A 27,037-nucleotide genomic window follows, 5' to 3' on the forward strand; every position below is an offset into this window, starting at 1 on the left:
AAACATTTCGATTAAAACTTATACAATGACGTGATCGCTGAACACTAACCTGCAGAGTTTGCTTGTGTCCCACTGCGCTGTTTGTCATTAGAGGTGATTTCCCCTCCCGTAAATTTTCCATACAGCTATGCACACTGATCTCGTCAATAATGTCACGTCTGCACTCTATCATTTTATATGGATTTCAGACAGTTTGCACCAACCTTTCGGCAAGATGTCAATGACAGAACATTAATGCATGGAATTCATTATTCTTCTACCGGAAGAAAAGTTCTGAAACGTCTGTATAGAATAAAACAAAGAAATTAAATTAGAGATGAATGTTCCGTCGACAACTACGTCATTAGAAAGGAGGACACGCTTGAACTGTTTCATGGATAGGGAATGAAATCGGCCTTGCCGTTTGAAAGGGCTTTGCTTGGATATATTTTGTGAAATCGTGGAAAATCAAAATCAGGGTGGTGGGACGCGGAAATAACATACAAAGCAAGTTGCCAATCATTGCACCACTTCGAAAGCCGGCCAGTGTGGCCGTGCGGTTCTAGGCGCTACAGTCTGGAACCGCGCGGCCGCTACGGGCGCAGGTTCCAATCCTGCCTAGGGCATGGATGTGTGTGATGTCCTTAGGTTAGTTAGGTTTAAGTAGTTCTACGTTCTAGGGGACTGATGACCTCAGAAGTTAAGTCTCATGGTGCTCATAGCCATTTGAACCACTTCGAAATGTTTTATCGTGATTTCATATAATACCGTTTCCTCTCCTGTAACAGTGTATTGATGCTTGCTGTGACTTCTTCGTTTGACAGGCGTCTCCTGTAAACGACATTACATAGTTTTCGTTTCAGTTTACGTAAGTCTGTGTGTAAGTACGGCCGACTTTTTTATTCTAGTCGAAACGAAGATAGTCACCCAGTGAGTCTGAGAGTCTCTCATACCGCACTTCCCGCACAGAAGAAACTGCAGTTGTTCATAATACAGAAACAAGTAATGCCCTTTACGTGACGCTAAAAGCATGTGTAAAGTACTTAGCGTTTCCGTTCCCTGAGGATATGTAGTGCATTATGATTCTAGATTGTCACTAGTTATAGGCAGGCTTTATCGTTAGTTTCAGCTCTCAATATACTAGTCTGTAAACTATAGTCCCACTGCATACTTCTAATTGTGTTTCCTTTCCCCTCTGCCTCTACTGTTCAAATTTATATTCTTATTCAAAAGTTAAGAAAGAAAGTAATTTTCGCATACTACGTCACTGCCAAATAACATAGCTCGATGAAGAAATGACACATTTATTACACCGAAGTCACCGCTATACCGCTATACAGGGTGGTCCATTGATAGCGACCGGGCCAAATATCTCACGAAATAAGCATCAAACGAAAAAACTACAAAGAACGAAACTCGTCTAGCTTGAAGGGGGAAACCAGATGGCGCTATGGTTGGCCCGCTAGATGGCTCTGCCATAGGTCAAACGGATATCAACTGCGTTTTTTTTTTTTTTAAATAGGAACCCCCATTTTTTGTTACATATTCGTGTAGTACGTACAGAAATATGAATGTTTTAGTTGTACCACTTTTTTCGCTTTGTGATAGATGAAGCTGTAATAGTCACAATCGTATGAGTACGTGGTATCATGTAACATTCCGCCAGTGCGGACGGTATTTGCTTCGTGATACATTACCTGTGTTAAAATGGACCGTTTACCAATTGCGGAAAATGTCGATATCGTGTTGATGTATGGCTATTGCGATCAAAATGCCCTACGGGCGTGTGCTATGTATGCTGCTCGGTATCCCGGACGACATCATCCAAGTGTCCGGACCGTTCACTGGATAGTTACGTTATTTAAGGAAACGGGAAGTGTTCAGCCATATGTAAAACGTCAACCACGACCTACAACAAATGATGATGCCCAAATAGGTGTTTTAGCTGCTGTCGCGACTAATCCGCACATCAGTAGCAGACAAATTGCGCGAGAATCGGGAATCTCAAAAACGTCGGTGTCGAGAATGCTACATCAACATCGATTGCACCGGTACCATATTTCTATGCACCAGGAATTGCATGGCGACGACTTTGAACGTCGTGTACAGTTCTGCCACTGGGCACAAGAGAAATTACGGCACGATGACAGATTTTTTGCACGCGTTCTATTTAGCGACGAAGCGTCATCACCAACAGCGGTAACGTAAACCGGCATAATATGCACTATTGGGCAACAGAAAATCCCCGATGGCTGCAGCAGATAGAACATCAGCGACCTTAGCGGGTTAATGTATGGTGCGGCATTATGGGAGGAAGGATAATTGGCCCCCATTTTATTGCTGGCAATCTAAATGGTGCAATGTATGCTGATTTCCTACGTAATGTTCTACCGATGTTACTACAAGACGTTTCACTGCACGACAGAATGGCGATGTACTTCCAACATGATGGATGTCCGGCACATAGCTCGCGTGTGATTGAAGCGGTATTGAATAGCATATTTCATGACAGCTGGATTGGTCGTCGAAGCGCCATACCATGGCCCGCACGTTCACCGGATCTGACGTCCCCGGATTTCTTTCTGTGGGGAAAGTTGAAGGATATTTGTCATCGTGATCCACCGACAACGGCTGACAACATGCGTCAGCGCATTGTCAATGCATGTGCGAACATTACGGAAGGCGAACTATTCGCTGTTGAGAGGAATATCGTTACACGTACTGCCAAACGCATTGAGGTTGACGGACATCATTTTGAGCATTTATTGCATTAATGTGGTATTTACAGGTAATCACGCTGTAACAGCATGCGTTCTCAGAAATGATAAGTTCACAAAGGTACATGTATCACATTGGAACAACCGAAATAAAATGTTCAAACGTACCTACGTTCTGTACTTTAATTTAAAAAACCTACCTGTTACCAACTGTTCGTCTAAAATTGTGAGCCATATTTTTGTGACTATTACAGCGCCATCTATCACAAAGAGAAAGAAGTGGTCCAACAAAAACATTCATATTTCTTTACGTACTACATGAATATGTAATAAAAATGGGGGTTCCTATTTTAAAAAAACGCAGTTGATATTCATTTGACCTATGGCAGTGCCATCTAGCGGGCTAACCATAGCGCCATCTTGCTTCCCCCTTCAAGCTAGACGAGTTTCGTTCTTTGTAGTTTTTTCGTTTGATGCTTATTTCGTGAGATATTTGGCCCGGTCACTAAGAATGGACCACTCTGTATATGATGGTTCCCAGAACATTACAAAAGGCGGGACATGATTTTTAATACAGTATCACCCAGGACGGAAATGCATGGTCTGGAACGTGCTGGTTTGATAATTAGATTAGATTAGATTAATACTAGTTCCATGGATCATGTATACTATATTTCATAATGATGTTGAACGAGTCAAATTTTCCAATACATGACATAATTAAGTTAATTTAACAACATAATTAAATTAATATAACAACTTTTTTATTTTTTTGTTTTTTTTTAAATTTTTTTATAACTTTTTGTTTGTTTTTTTTTTCTTTTTTTCTTAATTTATATCTAAAAATTCCTCTATGGAGTAGAAGCAGTTGTCATTCAGAAATTCTTTTAATTTCTTCTTAAATACTTGTTGGTTATCTGTCAGACTTTTGATACTATTTGGTAATTGACCTAAGGCTTTAGTGGCTGTATAATTCACCCCTTTCTGTGGCAAAGTTAGATTTAATCTTAAATAATGAAGATCATCCTTTCTCCTAGTATTGTAGTTATGCACACTGCTATTACTTTTGAATTGGGTTTGGTTGTTAATAACAAATTTCATAAGAGAGTATATATACTGAGAAGCTACTGTGAATATCCCTAGATCCTTAAATAAATGTCTGCAGGATGATCTTGGGTGGACTCCTGCTATTATTCTGATTACACGCTTTTGTGCTATAAATACTTTATTCCTCAGTGATGAATTACCCCAAGATATGATGCCATATGCAAGCATTGAGTGAAAATAGGCGTAGTAAGCTAATTTACTAAGATGTTTATCACCAAAATTTGCAATGACCCTTATTGCATAAGTAGCTGAACTCAAACGTTTCTGCAGATCATCAATGTGTTTCTTCCAGTTTAATCTCTCATCAATGGTCACACCTAAAAATTTTGAATATTCTACCTTAGCTATATGCTTCTGATTAAGGTCTATATTTATTAATGGCGTCATACCATTTACTGTACGGAGCTGTATGTTCTGTGTCTTATCAAGATTCAGTGAGAGTCCATTTACAAGGAACCACTTAGTAATTTTCTGAATGACATTATTGACAATTTCATCAGTTAATTCTTGTTTGTCAGGTGTGATTATTATGCTTGTATCATCAGCAAAGAGAACTAACTTTGCCTCTTCATGAATATAGAATAGCAAGTCATTAATATATATTAAGAACAACAAAGCACCCAAGACCGACCTTTGTGGAACCCCATTCTTGATAGTTCCCCAGTTTGAGGAATGTGCTGACCTTTGCATATTATGAGAACTGCTTATTTCAACTTTCTGCACTCTTCCAGTTAGGTACGAATTAAACCATTTGTGCACTGTCTCACTCATGCCACAGTACTTGAGCTTGTCCAGCAGAATTTCATGATTTACACAATCAAAAGCCTTTGAGAGGTCACAATTGGTAAGGAGTTCTTGTGGGAGGGCTACCCACTCGTCCACCAGCACGTCTGGTAGCTGTCGGACGGTAGTTGGTGCATGTGCAAGTGCTACAGTACATCTACCCAGAGCATCCCACACGTGCTCAAGGGGAGTGGTATCGGGGTAACGGATAGACCACTCCATTCGCCGAATATCCACTCAGTCCAGGAGATCCCCCGTCTGTGCAGTTCGTTGCGGTCGCTTATTGTCATACATAAAAACGAGATCAGGACCGAACGCATCCATGAAAAGACTACATTGGGAAGAAATACAGTGTCCCAATAACGCTGACCTGGTGAGTGTGCCGTGTTCAAACATCAGGAAGTCAGTATGCTCATGCAACATTATTCCTCCCCACACCATAAAACCAGCACCCTCGAAACGGTCACGTTCGACAGTGTTCCTGGGTGCATTAAGTACCCTCATATGGGTGGAAACACGTAATGCACTCAGGAATATTGTTGAACATGACCGTTTTGATGGTCCACACGTCACGGTGTGGCGAGGCATAATGTTGTATGGGCGTACTGACCTTCAAATCTTTGTACACGCTATATTCATCAGTCAACGTTATTGTGACACTGTTCTCCTTCTATGTGTGTTTCTTTTCAGGAGTGCGTTAGATTCTGATTTCAGTCTTGTGAGTGACAAGGCGCGGCCACATCGAAATGCGTAGGTGGAGGAGCTCTTGAAAGGAGAGGATATTCGGCGAGTGGACTGGCTGTCCCATTCCCCTGGCTTAAATGCAATCGAGCACCTGTGGGATGCGTTGGGTACAAGTACTGCGGGACATCCACATGTATCAACGACCGTGTAGTAGTTGTCAAATCCGGCGGAGGAACGGAACGCCCTACCACAAGAACTCCTTACCAACCTTTTGTCCAGCGTGGGAGTACGTCACAGGGCATGCAATGCCGTCTGTGGTGGCCACACAGACTGTTAAGAGGAATGTCCCACCTTCTTTAACGTCCAAGGGAACAACGTAAGTCGCGGTAACCTCAATGTAATTATTGTATTTGAATAAAAGTATCATGTCTGTTCGTCTCAGCGCGAATTTCTTTCCGTTACCTTCTGTACTATTCTGTAGCAGTTCTTTCTATGTATGGCCCAAGTTTCATCGATCTATGTTACTTGGCAGTGAAGCATCACGCGAAAGTTACTTTTTTCCTTTGTTTCTTACACCAATGTACTTTTTTCATTTTTTCCTCGTGTTATAAAGCAGTTCTTTGTATCATACGCTTCAGTCTTTACTTTGATCTATAAAGGCGGTAAATGTTCCTTTACCTGACATTTAATATTGACCAACAAAGATTTTCACCAACTGTAATTCTCTGCGATTCCTAATGTGACACTGTACTTCCTCTGTTAATTCTTATTGTTCGTTTATATGTTACTATCCATTACGTTATTCACTGCTTTGGGTGTTCGAGTTAATGCATGGACCCCCCCCCTCCCCCCCCCCCCCCGAAAAAAGCAAATAAATAAATCTCTTCGCAGTGACTAGATAGTATTCATTTCATAAGTTTCCTCCTTCAATATTAGACGTTGCAGTCAAGTTGTACGACGAAAAATAGAATGAAGGTTTCTCTAGAACGCATTTGAGTAGTATACCTGCCGTACTGGTCACTTACCTGCCGTACTAGTCACTTTACGCGTTGTGTACTCTACCTGTTGAAGAGCAGTGACACATCTTTTTCCTAATATGAATATCTTAACGTATGTGACCTTTTTTTCAAAAACGCGCCTTTTAAAGCAAAAAAGAATTGTACACATATATCCTCTTTAGAATGATTGCTGATATAACTTGTTGCAAATGTTTGTGATTATTACGAAATTGTTTACTTTTACTACTTATTTTTATGTCGTAGTTTCTATTATGTGCCAATCTACAATTTTACAACAGTTCATAATAAACTTACAAAATTTGTGGATACATTTGGGGAAACAGACAAATTTACAACACAATTCATAATTACGTTTCAAAAAATCCGTCATTAATGTCAGTACATTCCTGTCCACCCAAGAGAATATGCCGCGTTGATTGCCTTTGTGTACGTTCTCTTATGATAGGAGGTACAAGTGATGCGGTCTAACACTTCATCCCATCTTCGTTCCGAACATGTTATTCCTTCATACAAAATCCTAAACGAAGGTGTAACGGTGACTGGTTTCGAGTTTATAATGATCGTATACTGACATTGCAGTTCACTGTTAAACGAAGTGCGACTGAGATAATGTTTCACAAGTGTGGTAAAATATCAAGGGCCTCCATTAAACTGGAAGAACATTACATTCCGTAAAGATAATTGAACGTCCTCTTGTTGTTAAACTAACATAAAAAATACATCAAACTGTCTTTTCATGGGAATCGAGTGCTGTTTAGGGAAAAAAAAATAGGTGAATATGAGATGTACTCCTTTAGAAAATCGCTCTGAATAAAATAGTTGTCTAATCAACCTGTTTGCTTCGAATGACCATCCTGTCACCACGTGGAATACTGAAATTTCCTACTGCAACATCCTGTATTACTTCGACCAAGATGATTTCTTTTCTTTTTAATCAAAGTGTAATGTCCAGCTTGTTTTCTTTTTTAAATATTATTGTTGGTCACTTATAGTAACTTACTTTTTCTCTTTATAACGCTGCAGCTTTTTGTACCAATGACTTCTTTCTCTGCTGCTATTTTGCCCTAGTATGTAAAACACCAATCTTAAGTCTAAAGTTATATTTTACCTGAACAGCATACAGTTTTACCTAGTACCTTCGTTTTTCTCTGCTACTGTTGTGTTTTACTCACTCCTTTTCTTCCCTCAAAATTTTCTAATAATATCAACGCATTGCTGCTGTTGCATTTGGATACATAGCTTTTTGTCATATCAGTGTTACGGACTCTGAAAGCTACTGTGGTTCAGTGCATCACAGATAATGGTAATAACCACGTTTCCATAATACTGAGAGAGTTTTCGCTTTATGCGCTTGTGTAACTGCTGGTTACCTTATTTCCCTTGTTCTGAATGCAGTGGAGTTATTTTTGCTTCTGTCACAGTTGTGTGCGGCTCTCTGTCCCGTTAAGCATTGCATCGTTGTGTACGGTACTTTGCTAACATAGATGTTGGGCAGCTTATTCTACTTTACATAGGCCTATATCACATATGATCTTCACGTTCGACTCATCCTTCATGACTAAGTAATAAGGGTCAGATTTACCTTCCCCTCCACATCAGTGCCCTTATTTAGGTCAAAAAAGTGAAGTGACAACTTAAGCAAGGAAGAATAAAAATGTTACTGTATTCTACCTTTCTACTTAAAATTCTGCTGTGGTAGTTCCTAGGTTTCTGGAAATTTAGTATTAGCCCTTCAGTAAAAACAGTAAGTTTCACACTACTGTGCACTGTTGGCGTTTTGCTGCAATATTTTCCGCAGATGGCAACCAAGAACAGAAAAATGGCGACATATATGTAATATCAACATTCGGTAAAAGAAATATCGATATTCAGTCAACGATATTCTAATGTTTAGGCGTCGACAACATCGCTGCCTTTGACCGTCGTACCGCGCTTTCATAATTATTTTTTGTTATACACTTTTATTGAATATTGAATGTCATTATTTTATAACTGTTTTCAGACATTGTGCAATACAAACTCAAGAAAAGAGAGATTCATTACGAATTCCAAGCATCATACCGATGTGTGACGCTTCAACTCATATATTATTCTTAATAATTTCCTGGTTCAAATGGCTCTGAGCACTATGGGACTTAACTAAAAAAAATGGTTCTGAGCACTATGGGACTTAACATCTGTGGTCATCAGTCCCCTAGACTTAGAACTACTTAAACCTAACTAACCTAAGGACATCACACACATCCATGCCCGAGCCAGGATTCGAACCTGCGACCGTAGCAGTCGCGCGGTTCCGGACTGAGCGCCTAGAACCGCTCGGCCACCGCGGCCGGCTATGGACTTAAGTGCTGTGGTCATCAGTCCCATAGAACTTAGAATTACTTAAACCTAACTAACCTACGGACATCACACGCATCCATGCCCGAGCCAGGATTCGAATCTGCGACCGTAGCGGTCGCGCGGTTCCGGACTGTAGCGCCTAGAATCGCCCTGCCACTCCTGCCGGCTTTGATTTCCTGGCAGTCACACATATTCGAATCTATTATTCGGTAAAAACGTTGAAGAACTATGTTATTTCCAGATAGTTGGACCTACTCATTCGATCATTCGATATAACCCTTTCTGCCTGAGCCCACTGCGTCGTGACTGCCACTGTCGTTGTTCTTGTTGTTGGATCTTGCCCACTCGTCGCTTATAGGGTGCCTAGGGGATACAGTGTTCTCGGAATGCTATACAGCAGTTCAAGAAAATAACATTAGTAGTTTTATTTCTATAAAACAAATGACAATACTTAACTTTGAGATTTACAAGTAGTAGTCACAAACGAGGGGCGACATGCAATATAATTTAGAGTCCTTGGCTATGTGTAATGTTCCTGGAAGTTAACACACGTCACTAATACTGCTCGGCGAATCCTGTCCACTGTTGTCTGTACACTGAGCCCATCTGCGCGGCCGAGGCTGGTGCTTATATTCACTTCTTGCAGGGGGCGCACCTGGCGCGACTCGGTCCTTGTCAGCGGCTATTGGCTGACGTTTCCTCACCAACTTCTCTGGTCTTCCGTTCTTCGTCTCCGTTCCGGCGCTTGTGGTTAGGCCAGAACATTCCTCCCTCACAAATCGACGGACGGTCGTCGTGTATGGGTGCGACTACGGCGGGGGCTGCAGAAGTGTGGGCGCCTCGACGGGCCGGAAGCTGTGGCTGCAGGAGACGTCAAGCTTCCGGCTGTACCCCGCCATCCGGCCTGCACTCTGGCAGAAACGTCCCCTGGAAAACTACCAGAAGGGTACGCGTCCACCTTCGGCTGCCATGAGCCAGATGAAGAAGCGGCGAGTGCCGCTGTGCGGGCGGGTCCAGGTCTATCGGTAGGACGAGAGGAGGCGGATAAGGCGAAGGCTCCGTCTCCATGGGATTGTCCCGCGGTGTCGTGATGACACCCTCTGGCGGCAGCTGTGGCCGCACTGTCCTCTGGACCAGTGAATCTGGGAGAAGAGAGACTGAAATCTCATCGTGTACATGACAGAAGCGAAGTTGAGTTTGATGGCAGCGCTGCAAACCATCAGGACCTGAAAGAAGAGACATGCAAGCGCCTAGTCGACGGACGATCTCGCCTCGCGCCCGCAGTCTGATGTCACTAAAAACCCTGTAAAAGACAATAACATGCGGCGCGAAACGATACTTGCGGTCTTCCTTCGGCGGCGGTTGCTGAGGAGGGTGGAACAGGTGGAGCAGCGAGCGATAGCGGCGGCCGTGAAGCAATTCCGCCGGCGATGGTCCATCTCGTGAGTGGGAACGATACGAGGCGAGAAACAGCAGCAATTCTTGATCAGTGGTGTGCACCGCGCGAAGTTTGGCCATCTGATGCTTGAATTTTTTGACAAAACGTTTCGCTTCACCGTTTGACTGTGGATGGAACGGTGCACTAGTTACATGCTGTATGCCGTTGCGCTCACAGGATGTTTGAAATTCATTTCACGTGAACTGAGGGCCATTGTCTGACGCTATCACTTCAGATAAACCTTCTAGGCAAAAAATCGATGACAACATCTGAATTGGCACAGCAAAAGGAAACCAGTGTTCCAAAAAGGTCCTGCAAAGTCTATGTGTCCATGTTGCCTTGATGCTGCAACTTGCGCCAAGCAGAGAATTTTGTGGCGGAGCGGACTGAGTTTCCGCACATGCGTGACACTTTGATGTCATCTGTTCTATTTGGGCATCCATAGTCTGCCAAATACAGTGTTACGCGCTAACTGTTTCGTACGAACAATTCCCCAGTGTCCTTGGTGAAGTAACTGCAACACTTCTTTTTGCAAAGCTTTAGCGATCGACACACGTGTCTGTCCACTGTCATTATGAACAAGAATGACACTCTTGTGTACAGCGAGGCTATGTCGACGTGCAAAGTATCGGCGCACTACAGAGTTCTTTATACTATTCACTGAGTGAGCGGAAGATGTGCGAATGTATTTGAGTAAAATGTTCAAATCTGAATCAGCTTCCGTGGCCTGTGCAATTTTGCTACAGTTCAGAGGAAAAGACTGAAGCAGGTAAGAATCTTGAGCATCGATGTGACAACAAGGTGAAGCAGAAGCGTCAAAATCTGTATCTGGGCCAATAGGAAGACGTACAAGCGCGCCTGCATTACCATGTTGAGCTGTCGGACGATACACAATCTCGTACTTGTATTGGGACAACAACAAATCCCATCTTTGGAATTTTTGAGCAGTTCGTACAGGAACCGGTTTCTTCGGATGAAACAAGGACTGCAAAGGCTTCTGATCCGTCACTAAGTAGAATTTTCTGCTTTACAAATAGTGGTGAAATTTTGTGGCACAATACACAATAGCTAAAGTCTCTTTTTCAATTTGTGAATAGTTACACTGAACTTTGGACAACACTTTTTATGCGAAAGAAACAGATCTGTCTTTATCACAACTTCTGTGCGAAAGCACTGCACCGATTCCGTAAGTGGAAGCGTCTACTTGCAATACAACTGGTTTGTCAGGATGAAAGTGAACTAGGCATCGATCACTGAGAAATGCATCTTTAAACTTTTGAAATGCTACTTGGCACTCATCGGCCAAAACAAAGGGGATATTCTTGCGACGCAAGCGATGCAGTGGAGCTGCGACTTGTGCAATATTCGGTATGAACCGAATATAATAGTTCATTTTCCATAAAACTGACTGCAATTCCGTGATCTTGCGAGAAACTGGCAAATCGCTTATGGCTAACAAATGCGACTGAAAAGAATCTACACCTTGACTGTTCATGACGTTACCAAGATACTGCAATTCAGGTTTAAAAAAAATCACACTTGTCCAGTAGACAATTTAGTCCTGCATCAGATAACACACGAAACAAAGCAAGTAAAATTGCAATATGTTCTTCAGTGTATGACCTGCTACTACAATATTCTCCAAGTAGTTTGAACAGTTTGGCTCTTGTACAGTCAGCCATTTCAAATACCGTTGAAAAAGGGGGGGTGCGGAAGCACTGCCATAACACAAACGCAAATATTTAAACAAGCCCAAATGAGTATTTACTACACACACTTTTTGAGATTCTTCATCGAGCGGTATTTGAAGATACGTGTCGCGCAAGTCAATTTTCGAAAAGTAGCGTCCAGCGCCTCATTTTTCCATGAGATCTTCTGCTCTTGACAATGGGTAAGTATCAGTTACAATTTGTGGGTCGACTGTAGACCTATGGTTCAAATGGTTCAAATGGCTCTGAGCACTATGGGACTCAACTTCTGAGGTCATTAGTCCCCTAGAACTTAGAACTAGTTAAACCTAACTAACCTAAGGACATCACATACATCCATGCCCGAGGCAGAATTCGAACCTGCGACCGTAGCGGTCTTGCGGTTCCAGACTGCAGCGCCTTTAACCGCACGGCCACTTCGGCCGGTTGTAGACCTATAATCAACACAGAGGAGAATGAGACCTGAAGGTATGGGGAGCAAACCCAGTGGACTTGCCCATTGACTAGCTGATATGGGGACAATAATTCCGTTATTTTGCAATTCTTTAAGTTCAGCAGTGACTTTCTCCCGTAACGCAATGCGAACAGTTCTGGACCGTCAAAATTTCGGCTGAGCATTGTCTTTCGGCGTAATATGGACAACAACACAGTTAGCTTTGCCTAAACCTTCAAAATAGAGTTCCAGGAATTCTTTTAGTAACCTAGCTACACTGTCTTTTGCATTGAATGCAGACAATAACAAATCAACAGAATCAAGACCAAATATGTTCTCACACTCCAGTGATTTTAGCACAGGAAAAGTCACTGTCCGGGTATGCGAGCATACATGGCAAGCAAAGTACACTTTTCGACAACTGGAATGTCTTTTCCATTATAAGCCGTCAGTTGTGTGCTAGTTGTAGACAGGTGTAGTGAGCCTAACAGTTCATACGTGTGACGATTTAGCAATGTGACAGAGGCACCCATGTCCAACCGAAATTTCGCATGTTTCCCACAAATAAGCAAATGAACAAAAAGTTTGTTTGTCTGACGTATCACTGTAGAAACTGAGCGCTTGCTGGTTGCAAATTTGGAATACACTGCATTAATGATATGGGCCTAGTGATTAGATTTTTGTGAGTGGGTCGAACTCTCATGACTGTTCTGTTGCAAACATACTACCAGAAGCATAACACTTGGCTTGTCGGGAGGGGCAGTCTTGGCGTTTGCGCCGTGTATATCACCGAGGGCAAGACTTAATTCTGTTCGCCTGGGTAGTCGCCTGTTTACCAAACTGCTTACGTAGCATGGGAGGTTGTTTACTCGGGGTGGCTAGTGCACGCCGCCGGTGCGGAATGGGGCGATCGCTACTAAGGGACGCAATCCGATAAATAGCTGGCTGCTCAAATGTATGAGCCGACAAGGCACCGGAATCGTACTGATCTAGTATTTGCAGTACCTGCTGAAATGATCGATGGGACTGTTTCAAAATATGTTCTCCGATTTTGACATCAGGTTCATTGTACATGATCGTATCACGCAACATATCGTCTGCGTATAAAGCACCGCAAGCACATTTGAATTTGCATTTCCATGCCATACCCTGCACGTCTGTTATCGGCTCGCGATAAGTTTGTTCTGACCGATTTTTGCAACTAACGAATTGATACCTAGCTGCTACCACATACATTTGTTGGTCATAATAGTTAGTTAGAGAGCCAATAACACTGTCATATGGCCGGCCGTGGTGGCCATGCGGTTCTAGGCGCTTCAGTCCGGAACCTCGCGACTGCTACGGTCACAGGTTCGAATCCTGCCTCGGGCCTGGATGTGTGTGATGTCCTTAGGTTAGTTAGGTTTAAGTATTTCTAAGTTCTAGGGGACTGATGACCTCCGATGATAACTCCCATAGTGTTCAGAGCCATTTTTTACGCAGCTGTAGTAGGCGGTGCTTGTTCCGGCGGGCGCGCAGCATTGGCCAGTAGCTGCTGCACTGTGTTGAGTAACGTGGAGATTTGGTGAGTATGGAACTGAAACATCTGAATTAGCTGGGTGGCATCTAACGCTTGTGTTCTCACACTCCAGTGATTTTAGCACAGGAAAAGTCACTGTTCGGGTATGCGAGCATACATGGCAGGCAAAGTACACTTTTCGACAACTGGAATGGGTTTTTCATTGTTGGAAGACAAAAATATGCACAATGAACTATTCTGCAACGCCCACCTGATAACACTGATTAGCAAAAATGACAAGAAACTGTTAAAGCAAAGCGAGCGCCTCTGTAAAGTAAAGACAAGAGAAAATTAAGGCACCTGCAAAAATATGTCTGTGGACATCAGTGCGGAGTACGTTTGTAACACCTCGTCGCCATTTGTTTTATCTTTCCCACTCATCGCTTATAGGGTGCCTAAGAGATAAAGTGTTCTCGGAATGCTATACAAAAATTCAAGAAAATAACATTAGTAGTTTTATTTCTATAAAGCAAATGACAATACTTAACTTTGAGATTTACAAGTAGTAGTCGCAAACGAGGGGTGACATGCAATATAATTTAGAGTCCTTGGCTATGTGTAAATTTCCTGGAAGATGACACACGCCACTAATACTGTCCACTATTGTCTGTACACTGAGCCCATCTGAGCGGCCAATACTGGCAGGAGCGGCGTTCTAATTCACTTCTTGCAGGCGGCGCTGCTGGCGCGACTCGGTCCCATTCAGCAGCTATTGACTGACGTTTCCTCATTGCCTTCTATAGTATTCTGTTCTTCATCTTCTTTCCAGCGCTTATGGTTACGCCAAAACAGTTCTTGTAGTTGTTGAGGTCTTCATTCCAAGGTTTGGTCCGATCCAGTTCTTCATCATGCCAGTCTATCCTGAAACAGCTTACCGTAGTCAAGAACTGGGCTCTGCCTCTAATTTTTACCACCCACTCTTCTTTGCATAATCGAAATGACTATTTCTTGAAGTTTCAGAATGTACCCTACCAACTGATCCCTTCTTATAATCAAGTTAAGTCACAAATTTATTTTCTTCGATTCATTTGTTGTCCTATCCACTGATGTTTAGCATTCTCCTGTTCAACCGCAACTCATGTTGTTGTTGTGGTCTTCAGTCCAAAGACTGGTTTGATGCAGCTCTCCATGCTACTCTATCCTGGGTAAGCCTCTTCATCTCCGAATAACAACTGCAACCTACATTCCTCTGAATCTGCTTACTGTATTCATCTCTTGGTCTCCCTCTACGATTGTTACCCTCCACGCTTCCCTCCAATACTAAACTGGCGATCTATTGATGCCTCAGAATGTGTCCTACCAACTGATAACTTCTTTTAGTCAGGTTGTAACGCAAATTTCTCTTCTTCCCAACTCTATTCAGTACCTCTTCATTAGTTTCGTGATCTACCCATCTAATCTTCAGCATTCTTCTACAGCACCACATTTCAAAAGCTTCTATTTTCTTCTTGTCTAAACTGTTTATTGCCCGTGTATCACTTCCATACATGGCTATACTCCATGCAAATTCTTTCAGATAGGACTTCCTGACACTTATGTCAATAACCGACGTTAACAAATATTTATCTTCTTCAGCAATGCTTTTCTTGCCATTGTCAGTCTACATCTTATATCCTCCCTACTTCGACTATTATCAGTTATTTTGCGTCCCAAATAGCAAAACTCATTTACTACTTCAAGTGTTTCATTTTCTAATGCTAATTTCCTCAGCATCATCTGATTTACTTCCACTACATTCCATTATCCTCGTTTAGAATTTGTTGACGTGCATCTTATATCCTCTTTCAAGATACTGTCCATTCCGCTCAGCTCTTCTTCTGAGTCCTTTGCTGTCTCTGACAGAATTACAATGTCTCGGCAAACCTCAAAGTTTTTAGAATGAGATTTTCACTCTGCAGCGGAGTGTGCGCTGATATGAAACTCCCTGCCAGATTAAAACTGTGTGCCGGACCGAGACTCGAACTCGGGACCTTTGCCTTTCGCGGGCTAGTGCTCTACCATCTGAGCTACCGAAGCACGACTCACGCCCGGTACTCACAGCGTTACTTCTGCCAGTATCTCGTCTCCTACCTTCCAAACTTTACAGAAGCTCTCCTACGAAACTTGCAGAACTAGCACTCCTGAAAGAAAGGATATTGCGGAGACATGGCTTAGCCACAGCCTGGGGGATGTTTCCAGAATGAGATTTTCACTCTACAGCGGAGTGTGCGCTGATATGAAACTTCCTGGCAGATTAAAACTGTGTGCCCGACCGAGACTCGAACTCGGGACCTTTGCCTTTCGCGGGCAAGTGCTCTACCATCTGAGCTACCGAAGCACGACTCACGCCCGGTACTCACAGCTTTACTTCTGCCAGTATCTTGCCAGCACTTTCCCGCGAAAGGCAAAGGTCCCGAGTTCGAGTCTCGGTCGGGCACACAGTTTTAATCTGCCAGGAAGTCTCAAAGTTTTTATTTCCTCTCCCTGAGCTTTAATCCCTACTCCAAATTTTTCTTTTGCTTCCTTTATTGTTTGCTCAATATACAGACTGAACAACATCAGGGAGTCTACAATGCTGTCTCAATCTCTTCTCAACCACTGCTTCCCTTTGCTTCCCCTCGACTCATAACTGCCATCTGGTTTCTATACAAATTCTAATTAGTCTTTCGCTCCATTTGTTTTACCCCTGCCACCTTCAGAATTTGAAAGAGAGTATTCCAGTCAATATTGTCAAAAGCTTTACCCAAGGCCATAAATGCTATTAATGTAGGTTTGTCTTTCCTTAACCTATCTTCTATGAAAAGTCGTAGAGTCAATATTTCCTCCGGAATCCAAACTGATCCTCTCGCAGGTCGGCCTGTACCATTTTCCCCATTCTTCTGTCAAGGGTTTGTGTTAGTATTTTGCAGCTGTGACTTATTAAACAGATAGTTCGGTAATTTTCACACTTGTCAGCTTCTGCTTTCTTTGGAATTGGGACTATTATATTCTACTTGAAGTCGGAGGGTATATTTCGTCTGTCTCATATATCTTGCTCACCAGATGGAAGAATTTTGTCTTGGCTGGCTCTCCCAACACTACCAGTAGCCCTAGTGGGATGTTGTCTACTCCTGGGGGTCTTCTTTCGTCTCAAGTCTTTCAGTGCTTTTTCAAATTCTTCGCGCAGTAGCATTACCCCCTTCTCTTCTTCCTCTACGTCCTCTTCCCTTTCCATAATATTTACCTCAAGTACATGTCCGTTGTACAGACCCTCTATATACTCCTTCCACCTTTCTGCTTTCCCTTCTTTGCTTAGGACTGGTTTTCCATCTGAGCTCTTGATGCCCATGTAGGTGGTTCTCTTTTCTCCAAAGGTCTCTTTAATTTTCCTGTAGGCAGTATCCACCTTAAGCCTAGTGATATAGTCTTCTACATCCTTACATTTGTCCTCTAACCGTTCCTGCTTAGACGTTTGTATTCCCTTTCACCTGCTTAATTTATTGCTTTTTTATATTATCACTTTTCATCGTTTAAATTGAATATCTGTTGTGTACCCAAGGACTTCTACTAGCCCTCGTCTTTTTAGCTACTTGATACTCTGCTGCCTTCATATTTCATCTCTCAAAGGTACCCATGCTTCTTCTACTGTATTCCTTTCCCCTGTTCTTGTCAATCGTTCACTAATGCTCCCTCTGAATCCTCTAGTTTTTTCAGTTCATTTAGGTCCCAACTCCTTAAATTTCTGCCTTTTTGCAGTTTTTTTTTCAGTTTTCATCTGCAGTTCATAATCAATAAGTTGTGGTCAGAGTCCACATCTGCCCCTGGAAATGTGGTTCATAAAGGTCTGTTTAACCATTATGTAATCTGAAACCTTCCAGTGTCTCCAGGTCTTTTCCACGTGTACAATCTTTTCTCATGATTCTTAAACCAAGTGTTAGCTATGATTAATGCTTTGCGCAAAATTCTACCGGGCGGCTTCCCCTTTCATTCCTTTCCCCCACTCCATATTCACTCACTACTTTTCCTCCTCTTCCTTTTCCTACTATCGATTTCCAGTCCCCCACGGCTATTAAATTTTCGGCTCCCTTAACTGTCTGAATAATTTCTCTTATCTAATGCCACATTTTCTCAATCTCCTCCTCATCTGCGGAACTAGTTGGCATATAAACTTGTACTATGGTGCTGGGTTTGGGCTTTGTGTCCATCTTGACTCTAATAATGTGTTCTCTTTCTTGTTCATATTACCTTATCAGCATTCCTATTTTTTTACTGATTAATAAACCTACTGCTACGTTACCCCTATTTGATTTTGTATTTATAACCTTGTATTCACCTGCCTGGACGTCCTTTTCCTGCTGCCAGCGAACTTCCCATTATATCTAACTACACTAATTACACAAACTACAAGAAAAAATCAGAAGATTCCAGTGAGGTATCCTCGGCTAAGGGTCGACATGAATCTTCTCCTTTGAATGTAAAGAATGACAGTGCCTGAAATACTCTTATTTGATTTTCAAACAGCTGAGCGAAACTCAACGTACCCCGACAGTTTTCTCTTTACTTATTCTGATCATCACTAAACTAACACACAATATTTTTAGCGCAACGCAATCTGACTTTCAATGATCCCTAAAAAAGAATGGCCCTGACTAACAATAACCTAAACTTTTCATGAATCACTTACCTCACAAAAACTACTGCAATACAGCGAGCGCCAATACTGCCAGCTAAATAAAAGATTCTAACTACTGAAGGCACTAACTACTGATAGGCATAGTTAGCAAATGAAAGATTTTGATAGAAAACAAACAATGTATTTAGCGTTCAAAAGTTATTTTGCGCAAAGCATTAATCATAGCTATATATATATATATATATATATATATATATATATATATATATATATATATATATATATAATTTTGTGACATCACGTCCAGATCGTGCTCTCATAGTAACCTCTCAAAACTCTGGCATCTCTCTCCCCACATCCACCATTGCTGGCGGCTCACCTCCAACTGCTCAACGCTACGCGCTGTTCACATCCAACTGCCCAACACTACACTAACGAATAATCCAACAATGAGTCCAACCAGCCACAGACTGCAGACAGCGCAATCAGCTATTTTAATACAGAGCGCTACATGGAGTCACCAACATAAAAACCTAAACAGCATACTTACAAAATCATCTACTAATGTTAGTGTCTCATTTTCTAATCTAATTTCCTTAGCAGCGCCTGATTTTATTTGACTGCACTCCATTACCGTTTTTTTACATACTTACTTGCTTTTAACCTTTTTTCAACATACTATCCATTCCGTTCGACTGCTCTTCCATGTCGTCTACCAGAGAATTACAGTGTTATAGGCAGACGCCTGAATATTTGTTCGAAGAGATCTCGGGATTGCAACCGGTCGTCGTAAACTAGGATGACGACCGGCTGCAATCCCGAAATCTCTTAGAACGTTTAATTCGCCGGGAAAAATTGTAAATTTAACGCGAAAATATTTATTTATGCTCCATAAAGTTTAATTCCCTTTCCAAATTGCTCCTTGGTTTCCTTCACTGTTTGCTCAATGTACAGACTGATTAACATTGGGAATACGCTAAAAACCAGTTTCATCCCTTTTTCAACTGTTACTTTGCCTTTCATGTCCTCCTATTCGTATAACTTTTACATACAAGATGTTACCTGCTTTTCACTCCCAATATTTCATTCGTATTAACATCAGATTAGCAGAGAGTGTATTGCAGTCAGCATGTGCCTGTCAACTTAAACTGAAGGAGGGCTCTTTTATAATTGTAACAGTATATAGGTCCCCTTCAGGAAACTTTCATTTATTCCTGGAAAACTTGGATACCTTGTTGTGCTATCTGCAAATTATTTGTGGGGACTTCAATGTTGATTCACTGAAAGAATGTAATAGGAAGAATGCCCTGGAAGTCTTGCTCGGTTCTTTCAATTTGACATCTGTCATTAATTTTCCTACTTGGGTAGTAAAGGACAGCAGCACATCGATAGATAACATTTTTATAGACCAAGATAGGTTTAAAAATATAAATTCTTGTCCTGTTGAGAATGGCCTTTCTGATCATGATGCTCAGCTAGTTACAGTATATGACATAGCTCCATTCAGTAATTCAAAACTACCCTCCAAAGTTGTGCATTCAATTAATGACTCAACAATTAGAAATTTCAGAGAAAATCTTCAGCAGTTAGACTGGGATGTGGTGTACAAGGAACCCAATGCTAATTTAAAATATAACTTATTCATGATACACTTGTAAGAGAATTTGAAAACTGTTTCCCCAAGAAAGTAGTTAAACCTAATTATAAGAAACCATGCAAAAATCCTTGGCTTACTAAAGGAATAAAAATGTCTTGTAACCACAAAAGGGAACTGTATCTAACAACAAGAAAGAGTAATGACCCAGAAACAGCCAAATATTATAAAAACTGCTGTGCTACTTTAAGAAAGGTTATTAAAAAATCCAGAAGCATGTGCATCATGTCTGAGATTAATACCTCTGATAACAAAATCGAAACAATTTGGAATATTATTACAAGGGAGGCAGGGCAACCAAGAGTACAGGATGACGGCATCACCATCAAAGCAAATGGAAACTTGATAAACAACAAGATGGAAGTCGAAAACATTTTGAATAATCATTTTTTAAATGTTGTAGAGAAAATAGGATCTAAATGTTCATTAGGAGAAGCAAGGCAGTTAATGGAAGAGGCCTTACCCAGACCATTTGATACAATTGAAATTCCACCCACCTCACCTTCTGAAATTAGGAAGATAATAAACTCTCTCAAGAATGAAAGCTCACATGGAATTGGTGGCATTTCCAGCAGTATAATAAAAGCTTGTTCTCAAGAAATAAGTGGGATTCTTAGCCACATATGTAATAGCTCTCTGAAGCAGGGTATTTTCCCAGATAGACTGAAGTATGCCATTGTTAAACCACATCATAAGAAAGGCGATACGTCTGATGTCAACAACTACCGCCCAAACTCTCTTCTGACTGCCTTATCCAAAATTCTTGAAAAAGTAATGTATTGTAGAGTAGCTTCACACCTTTGTAAAAATAAAGTTTTAACAAAATGCAGAAAGTTGAAATAAGCAGTTCACATAATATGCAAAAAATTGGTGATTTCTCAAACTGGGGAACAATCAAGAATGGGGTGCTGAAAGGTTCGGTCTTGGGTCCTCTGCTGTTCTTAATATATATTAATGACTTGCCATTCTATATTCACGAAGATGCAAAGCTGGTATTTTTTTCGATGCTACAGGTATAGCTATCACACCCAATAGACAAGAATTAACTGGTGAAATTGTAAACGATGTTTTTCAGAAAATCATTAAGTGGTTCTCTGCAAATGGGCTCTCATTAAACTTTGACAAAACACAGTATATACAGTTCCACACAGTAAATGGAATGACACCATTAATAAATATAGACTTCGATCAGAAATCGGTAACTAAGGTAGAATATTCGAAATTTCTAGGTGTGTGCATTGATGAGGGGTTGAACTGGAAAAAACACACTGAGGATCTGCTGAAACGTTTGAGTTCAGCTACTTATGCTATTAGGGTCATTGCAAATTTTGGCGATATACACCTGAATAAATTAGCTTTCCACGGCTATTTTCATTCTCTGCTTTCGTATGGCATCATATTCTGGGGCAACTCATCATTGAGTAAAAGAGCGTTCGTTGCACAAAAGCGTGTAATCAGAATAGTTACTGGAGTTCATCCAAGATCATCCTGCAGACATGTATTTAAAGAGCTAGAGATCTTCACTGTAGCCTCACAATATATACATTCACTTATGAAATTTGTTTTTAACAATCCGAACGAATTCAAAAGTAATAGCAATATACATGGCTACAACACTGGGAGAAAGGCCGATCTTCACTGCTCAAGGTTAAATCTAACTTTGGCTCAGAAGGGGGTAAATTATGCTGCCACAAAAGTCTTTGGTCACTTATCTAATAGCATCAAAAGTCTGACAGATAGCCATATAGCATTTAAAAGGAAATTAAAAGAATTTCTTAATGGCAACTCCTTCTACTCATTAGATGAATTTTTGGATATAGTAAGTGGGTAACTTCCCCAACCCCCACAAAAAAATTAAAAATAGTGTCATGCAATATTTTGTGTAATGTAATATCCTGTATAGTCACCTTTTATTAACCTGACACGTTCCACATCATTATGAAGTGTCGTACTCAAGATCTATGGATCAAGTACTAATCTAATCTAATCTAATCTAACTGGCAAAATGTTTCTGTAGATCTACAACTGCAATAAAAGTAGGTTTGCCTTTCTTCAATCTACCTTCTAAGAGACATCATAGACTCAGCATTGCCTCGCTTATTCCTACATTTCTCCGGAACTCAAACTGATCTTCCAAAGGTCGCCAACTATCAGTTTTTTCATTATTTTGTAAATAATACCTGATAATGTTTTGCAACCATGACTTATTAAACTGATAGGTCGGTGATATACGCATCCGGCAGCACCCGCCATCTTTAACATTGACATTATATTATTCTTCATGAAGTCTGAGAGTATTTCTCCCTTCTAGCATATCTTACATACCAGGTGGAATAGTTTTGTCATGGCATGTTCTCCCAAGGATATCTATAATTCTGAGAGGATGTCGTCTACCACAAGTGCCTCGTTTCGGCGTACGTCTTTCTGTGAAGTGTCAGATCTTTTTGCAGCATCATACTTTTGCGCATATTGCGCAAGTCATCGAATTTACTCGGTACACACATGAACAAATAGACATTCACAAACATTAGGATTCATATCTTTTGTCTGGAACATATCAGCCAGGAATTAAATGAAAAATAGCTTCCATCGTCCGCATGTTCTGACTAAGGTTTTCGGGAGGTCTCCGTTGGTTGTAAGGCAAATTCCGGAAATGGACCCCCCGCCCCCAAATTTCCGCAGTTGGGACTCTACCTCTGCCCCTGTAGCAGCTCTCCTGATGTTCAGCTGAAAAGCCCCTGACTGTCCTGAGGGCGATTATTCGAAATGACTTCACAATTTATTTCCTTTGCATAGCCCTTATATATATTTCTTCTACCTTTTAGCCTTCCCTTTTTAATTCGTAATTGCTTTCCGCCTGAGTTCTTGATATTCATACAGTTGCCTTTCCTTTCTTCAAAATTTCCTTTAATTTGCCTGTGCGTGGCAACTATTTTCCTCATATTCATGCTTGCTTCTATGGTTGTACATTTTTCCTCTAATCATTCCTGCTTTACCATTTTTCGTTTTCTGTCAGTATTATTTTTAGACACTGGTACTATCTTTTGCCTAATTATTTTTCTGCACTTTTAAATTCCCTCCTTTCGTCGAATAAATTCAGTATCTCTTGTGTTGTCAAAAGATTTCTACAGGGCTTTGTCTTTTTGACTATTCGAGATTCTGCTGCCTTCACTACTTCATCTCTCACAGCTCTTCATTATATCTTCTACTGTATTCTGCTTTTTCTTTCAGTCCATAGCTGCCTAATGCTCCATTTTAAACTCTCCTGTTTCCATCCGTTTTATTTACAACCTTTCTGTAATTTTTTCAGTTTTCATCTGCACTTTATAAATTACGGCCAGTGTTGGCAATGATTATCTGAACAATTCTAGCACGCGACTTGCCATTCATTCCTAACCCCCAGTCTCTGTTTTCCTGTTATGTTTCGTTCTCTTTATTTTTCTAGCACCGAGTTCCAGTCACCGCCAGAATTAAAAGTTTCGTCTCCCGTGGTGAACTGATTAATTTCTTTTATGTCCATCACTCATGTTTTATAATCTCATTGCCGCGCGGGATTAGCCGAGCGGTCTGAGGCGCTGCAGTCATGGACTGTGCGGCTGGTCCCGGCGGAGGTTCGAGTCCTCCCTCGAGCATGGGTGTGCGTGTTTGTCCTTAGGATAATTTAGGTTAAGTAGTTTGTAAGATTTCACACACATTTGAACATTTTTTTATAATCTCATTATCATATTCAGAGCGACAATTAACCACGTATACTGATCAAAAAGATCCTAAAACGCTTATGTAACGCAGAATTGATCACTACATGTCTCCAGTATATAAGGAGACGGGGAGTATTGTGTAGCCAGTAGAGAAGCGTTAACAGCAAAATGTAACAGTGACTTAGAACATGGACTAGTGACTGGACGACACTTGAGAAACAAATCCGTCAGGAACGTTTCAACCCTTATAAAGCTGGCCAGGTAAGTTCTTGGTGATGTGTTTATGAAGTGGAAACTCAAAGGAACAAGCACAGCTAAACCAAGGCCAGGGAGACCTCACGTACTGGCGGACAGGAATCGTCGGGCATGAGGAAGGTGGTTGTAAAAAGTCGTACGAAACCAGCATAAGGAATCACTTGTGACTTCCAGAGTACTATTAGCAGTGCAGCTGGCAAAATGACTGTGTAGGGAGCTGAGAAGATTGGGTTCAATGCTCAAGTATCACCTCGTAAGCATACATTTCTGTAGTCAATGCTAAGCGAAGCTCGAGGAGGTGTAAAGAGCGACGTCATTGGACTAGTGAAAACGAGTAATTTGCAGTCATGAATCACGCTATACCTCTTGGCAGCACGATGGAAGGGTTTGGGTTTGACGAATCCGTGAAATACCACACTCCTGGCCAACGGTACTCACTCTGAAGTGAACATGCTCTCATCTGAAAAATACGGAACTACCTAAAGCGGAATGATCACATGGCAGGAAAAAAGGATGCCAGAGATTCATTAGGAGAAGCTTAAGGAAAGTGAATTTATACACGATGGAAGTGGCTCACGATATAGTCGTTCCACCTATTTTTGATTGTTGTACGTCAATCTCAAATGTTTATCACCTTGAATTAACAGAAAAGGTAGCGAAAATCCAAAGAAGAGCGCACGTTTCGTTGTGGGATCGTTTACTCGGCACGAGGGTATTACGGTGATGCCCAACAAGCTCCAGTAGCAGACGCTAAAAAAAGGGGCGTTGTGCATCACAGAGAGATATTGTTGAAATTTCGAGAGCGTACGTTCCAGGAAGCGTCAGCCACAGAAGACATCCCCCATATACGTCTCACGAAATGAACACGACGAGAAAAATCAGAGTCATTAGAATTCATACGCAGCTTTGGTGACAATCATTATTTACACACGCCATTAGGGAGTAGGAAAAGAAATCTTGGAAAAGATAATGCTACGAGAGTATCCTCCATCACAAGTCACAAGATTACTTGACACGTGTTGGTGTATATGTAGATGAAGATGCATATGTAGACTGTTGTCATTCATCCTTCCAGTCGTGCAACCGACCCAGAAATGACGTTTCACAGGGGCTGGATTCGCACTCAGGAGCAGCGAGTTTAAAATATTCAGCAGACTACCCAGATCAGGTTTACAGTATTCTTTTAATCTGTTATGATCAGTATCGGAATGGTCCCTTGGAAACGCAAAACATCCGTTCCCTTTACTTCAGTATACGACGTGAATTTGTGCCCAGTCTGCAATGATATTGTCCTCCAAGAGACGTTGTTGTTGTTGTTGTCGTTGTTGTTGTTGTTGCTGTTGAGGTCTTCAGTCCAGAGACTGGTTTGCTGCAGCTCTCCATGCTACTCTATGCTGTGCAAGCCCCTTCATCTCCCAGTACCTACTGCAACATACATCCTTCTGAATCTGCTTAGTGCATTCATCTCTTGGTCTCCCTCTACGATTTTTACCCTCCACGCTGCCCTCCAAAACCAAATTGCTGATTCCTTGATACCTCAGAACATATCCTACCAACAGGCCACTTCTTCTAATCACGTTGTGCCACAAACTCTTCTCCCCAATTCTATTCAATACCTCCTCATTAGTTATTTGTCCTACCCATCTAATCTCCAGCGTTCTTCCGTAGTACCACATTTTGAAAGCTTCTATTCTCTTCTTGTCGCCGGCAGTTGCAGCCGAGCGGTTCTAGGCGCTTCAGTCTGGAACCGCGCGACCGCTACGGTCGCAGGTTCGGATCCTGCCTCGGGCATGGATGTGTGCGATGTCCTTAGGTTAGTTAGGTTTAAGTAGTTCTAAATTCTAGGCGACTGATGACCTAAGATGTTAAGTCCCATAGTGCTCAGAGTCATTTGAACCATTTTTTGATCTCTTCTTGTCCAAACTATTTATCGTCCATGTTTCACTTGCATACATGGCTACACTCCATACAAATAGTTTCAGAAACGACTTCCTGACACTTAAATCTATACTCGATGTTAACAAATTTCTCTTCTTCAGAAACGCTTTCCTTGCCAAGAGACGTTAAATCCAAATATTCTTTCCTCTCTGTACAGGTCATCAACCTTGGTCTAGGGTTATCTCTGATTAGTAATCAAAATGGCCTCAGTCCCAGGGTCGAACCCCGTCCCCGCTTAAATTTTGGATAAAAATTATCAGCAATAGCAGTAGAAGACGTCACAGTCATTCTACCAACGGCCTTATCAAAGACAGAGGAGGAGGAGCCGACAGAAGTTCAGGGAACACACTTGCCCTTTGTGTGGGAAACTGCCTCTGAAGATGGAGGAATCAACAATGATCGCCCTTTGTGTGGGAAACTGCCTCTGAAGATGGAGGAATCAACAATGATCAACGTCATGTGAATGCAGAAGTCAATGGAAACCACTACAATAAAGAAACATAACGTGTATCCACAAGACATCTGACCTATAACTGATAAAGTGTCATGATGATCTCTCCATTGGCAAAAGATTCCAGAATAGTCCCCCATTCTGATCTCCAGGAGGGGACTGCCAAGGAGGAGTTGACCATGAGAAAAAGATGGAATGACCAACAGAAGGGTAACGTCGTACGAATCGAAGCGTGGAACGTCAGAAGTTTGAACATGCTAGAAAAAGATAGAAAATCCGAAAAGGGATATGCCGAGGCTCAATAAAGATATAGAGGGCGTTAGTGAAGTAAAATGGAAAGAAAAAAAGATTTCTTGTCAAATGAGTATAGGACAATATCAACAGTAGAAAATATTATAAAGGGAGTAGGATACCTTATGAATAGTTCGATAGGGCACAGGGTGAATGAATGTGAACAGTTCAGTGATAGGTTTGCTCTCATCGGAATTGACAGCAAAGCAACACCGACAACGATAGTTCAGGTATACATGCCGACGTCGCAAGCCGAAAATGAAGAGATCGAGAACGTGTATAGAAAACTGAACTAGTAATTCAGTATGTAAAGGGAGATGAAAATCTAAAAGTCATGGGGGATTGGAATACGATTGTAGGGGAAGGAGTACAAGAAAGGGTTACAGGAGAAT

The 27,037-nt window shown here is 41.5% G+C and overlaps 1 long non-coding RNA gene across 1 annotated transcript in view; it reads right to left on the minus strand.

Annotated features, from left to right (window-relative positions):
* Positions 1 to 9,196: 9,196 nt before the first annotated feature.
* LOC124794827 overlaps positions 9,197 to 27,037 on the minus strand; it is a 261,987-nt gene continuing 244,146 nt past the window's right edge. The window contains exon 3 of the long non-coding RNA XR_007016616.1: positions 9,197 to 9,771. This is a non-coding gene — a long non-coding RNA (uncharacterized LOC124794827). The remainder of the gene's footprint in view (positions 9,772 to 27,037) is intronic.

Source organism: Schistocerca piceifrons, chromosome 1 (assembly GCF_021461385.2).
Source record: "Schistocerca piceifrons isolate TAMUIC-IGC-003096 chromosome 1, iqSchPice1.1, whole genome shotgun sequence".
Classification (NCBI taxonomy): domain Eukaryota; kingdom Metazoa; phylum Arthropoda; class Insecta; order Orthoptera; family Acrididae; genus Schistocerca; species Schistocerca piceifrons.